Raw genomic sequence first — 4,310 nt, 5'->3', positions numbered from 1 at the left:
TGCATCTCATTTTCATTTTTTGTTAACTTTCTATTTTCAAGTAATTTTTGGAATGAATGGTGTCAATTCATAAAATTCAGCAAAATTAGTTTTTTTTTTCTTCTTCTTTTGAGTGTGGATGGTTGGAATACATGTAGAATCATTAAATGTACAAATGCATGCCTTCGATCAGATTTTTCCATCTCATTTTCTATTGTTTTTATATTTTATTTTCAGCTAAATTTTCAAATGAATGGTGTTAGTTCATAAAATTCAGCAAAAAAAAAGAAGAAGATTTTTCTTTTCTTTTCTTTTGAGTGTGGATGGTTGGAGTACACATAGAATCATTAGATCTACACATGCATGCCTTAGCTCAGATATTCACATCTCATGTTCTATTTATTTATAATTGTTTATTTTCAGATAATCCCTGTAATGAAATGTGTCACTTAATAAAATTAGCAATTTTTTTTTCTTTTCTTTTGAATGTGGATGGTTGGAATATATGTAAAATCTTTAGTTTTACAAATGCATGCCTTAAATAAGATTTTCACATCTCGTTTTCTATTTATTTATAGTGATTGGGACTATGCACCAGTTGTCACTACATTGGTGAGCAATGAGCCAAAAATGACAGAGATTGGACTGCTCTAGTCCACGTTCTGATTGAGAACTTAATTTCCATGCAAGAAAAGGTCAATGACAACTGCTGTATTTTCTGGCGATGGCTCTGTTCTAGCTATATTGTTGTAGAGGATATTGTCACTTTATGGGACCTAGACACAAATGTTCTTGTAGCTGTAATTGGAGAGACTCTTACAGTTATTGTCTGAATATCATTATCGAATTGTGTTATGTGTGCAAAGAAGACATTTGCTAGCTGTAATTGGAGAGACCCTACAACTTTGCATGTCTTACACTTGTGTATGTTTATTCCTTCTCTTTCACCTTTGTATGTTGGTTCTTTCTTTCTTATTCTGGATCGTTGCTGAAAAATTACTGATGGTTATCATACACATTAATTTGACGTGAAAGCTTACCAGAAGAGATGTGGCCTTGGTGCAAAGAAAGAGTGCCACAGAAAAAGTTCATTTTTTTTGTGTTTTTTCATGCAGAATTCTCTATTTTCATTGATGATTTCATTGAATTAAAGTTGCTTTTCTTTGGAAATTGGTTTGGGATCTATTTGATAGTATTTTGATATTTGATAAGTTGAATTCTTGAAGAAGCGATGACCAAGAAAAGGAGGCGGTTGATTGATAAACAGCCCGATGGCAGTAGTGGAGGTGATTCGAGTGGGAGCCATGATCTTGAAACACAACTCAAGCTTTATGGTACGGGTTTCAAAGAACTCAAGTGGGTTTTTCTTTTCTTTTCCTTTTTTTTTTTCCACTTTTCTTTCTGGATGACTTTGAAATGGCATTCGGAGTACTCCTGCAGGAGGCTCTCTGAACCAGGCCTTAATTAGACCTGCTAGGTAATGAACATCAATGTCATCAGGTACAATGCCCTTGTTCAGCTAGTCCCTCACATTTTCTTCCTTGATGTTCTCGGGATTAATCATGTAACAATGCTTTATATAATGATTGGCAAGTTATTGCATTGTGACTTTGTTTCTGGTTGAGATAGTTTATGTTATTTTTTGTGCATGTTGATATCATTGAGTTGGCAATAATACCATAGTGTATCCTGCAAGACCTTCATGAATTGTCTTGAAAATGTTGTTCATATGTTATTGTAATGTTAATGTGCATGCAGAGTCACAGACAGCATATCTCCATTTATTTACTGCAATAGTTTGTAAATCCCTCATAGTAATGCCATAAAAAGTAAAAAAGAAAAAGAAAAAAAAATCCTTACCACCACGCCCAAATTGTAACTCAGTTGAGCACTCTTTTCAGTTTGACTTGTGGCTTGATTTTTACTTGCTTATGTTGCAAAAGTTGAATCCATTGAAGTGGGGAATGTGCTCTAGTTACACTTCATATAGGGGTGTTGTTGTGTGTAAAGTAGGTATATGATTCCATTCCATGAAATTTGGTGGCATGTTTTTTTTATTGTTGGATTTGATTGTGATCAAGCAATCTCTTTCAAATTATTTTAATGTTCATAGGGTGAAATAGCTTTCCATCATTTGACAAACTATGCAAAAGGTTCCGAAGTCATTCATGGAAGTACATGTAAAACTATAAGCATTACGAGGATTAAATTGATTGCTGGGAAGGTGTGTGCTTTCTATGTGGAATCTCAGAATAGATGATCTTCAATTTTTCATTTTTCCAATTCACAGTGTCAATTGATTTCTTTGCATTCTTTGCAATTGCCAATGTATAATTTTACATCACAAGTGTTGAATGAACATCTGGCTATGGGGAAGGTGGATGAGTTGCATCCTGACTTGATAGTAGACACTCTTGGAATCTTGCATCCTGCAAACAAATTAACTCATCAACTTCCAATGGTAAAACTTCAGCCTGCTGCCACTTCCCTTGAACCACCCACTTATTTTGCACAAGTTGTGACAATGTGTTTGTTACAGGTCAGTGCATACTCATCCTTGGTAAGGATGGTGGGAGTTGGAATTGGTTTGGAGCAACAAAGAAGGAAAATGGACCCCACGACTAATGAACCGTAGTTCACAAACTGCACTAGAGATTTCATTGGCACAGTTGATTACATATTTTACACAGGTAAATTTCCTCGTTGCAAGATGACTTTGCCTGAACTTTCTTTCCCTTTCTCTTGCCTTTAATATCTGTATTATGTCATTTGTTATTTATATATATGGTTCAGATATTGATAAAAACTTCTACTAGTTGGAGCTTTGTGATCCAACACATATGGTGAGCACTGAAAGTTCAGCAAAGCCAGCAAGTTTACTGTGAATGACGGTCACAATTCAATTAAAATTTAGCATGTGTGCAGAGAACAATTCAATGGGAAAAAAATATGATCTTGGATGATTCAAAGTCAACATGGTATTATCTATGGATTAGTAGAAAAAAAAAATCAGGTTTCAAAAAATACGTACAAATCCACATATAGAATCAGGTTGGGAAAGACACAAAAATCAACACCATTCGGCAGAAGAAATCTGATCACCTAGAAGAAGAATCTGATTTTTGGTGACAGATTTAGCAATTTACACATAAGAAAATTAAACAACTTAGGATCTAGGTTGGGAAAAATTCACCAAGCTCTAATTTGAATTTGGGAGATAAATTTTACATATAAGATAAATTCATCCAGCAACTCAGAATCTGATTCTGAAAGACAAATGGGTCTTCGGTCTAGTTCTTTTTCATGGCCTGATTGGTAGTTCTTTTTCATGCTTCTGAGTATATGGTTCTTCTTCTTCTGTTTTTTCTTTTTGCTAGTGCTTACCCTTATTTTTATTTTCTTCCAAATTCCTATCGCAAAAAAATAACTGCTTATTTTATGATGGAGAAGGGAAAAAATCGAGAAAAATCTGATCATTTCATATTGGTGTGTGCATCTCTACTGTTAGTGCTAGTCCGGTCCTTTTCTTGTATGTAGGGGTAGTGATGGCATGTGTTGTTTTCTTCTTTATACAGACAAATAGTTCTTGGCAGCCAACTTCTGGAGTGTGCTATACTACTCACATCGACTGATGTGCAGGGCCCCATAATTTCTCTCCTGTGTTATTTTATTTACACCCCATCAATGAGTTCGGAGTCCGAACTCATGCTTTTGAAAAATAGAAAAATGGGAATATTAGTAAATATGGATTTTCTTGTTAAGAAGAAAATGGAAGGTAAAGAAGAGACATAACTGAAACTTTACACTGTGAAAAGTAATATTAACCATCTTACTTTCCCCGTTGAATTTGACGTCCAGGAAATGGACCTTTTCCAGAAAACCATGGATTTAAAACCATTAAATCCTTTTCAGAAATCTGAGTTTATTGAACTGAATTGAATTATTACAATTCAATTTTGTTGAATATCCAAACGAAAGGTTTCCATAAATTAAGCAAATGAATTCATTCTAACCCATTTTGTTGAATATCCAAATGCAAGGATTTATTATTTATTATTATTATTATTATTATTATTATTTTGTGATATGCAATAGCTTTTCAGAATTCATATGTAGGTGCATACTTGTGCTCATTCACATGGACTTTGACTATCTTTCTTAAATTTCTTTGATTTTTCTAATTTTTGTATCTAATTTTGAATTTCTAGGCCCTAAAACAAGATTCGACATGCCGTCAACAATGCTAACAGAATCCTCCAGGTTAGATTGTTGATTGGACCTAATTTTATTTAAATGAGCAGACCCGGATATGCATCGGAGCTATCCGGATG

Source organism: Magnolia sinica, chromosome 5 (genome assembly GCF_029962835.1).
Source record: "Magnolia sinica isolate HGM2019 chromosome 5, MsV1, whole genome shotgun sequence".
Classification (NCBI taxonomy): Eukaryota; Viridiplantae; Streptophyta; class Magnoliopsida; order Magnoliales; family Magnoliaceae; genus Magnolia; species Magnolia sinica.
This window is presented reverse-complemented; position numbering follows the sequence as displayed.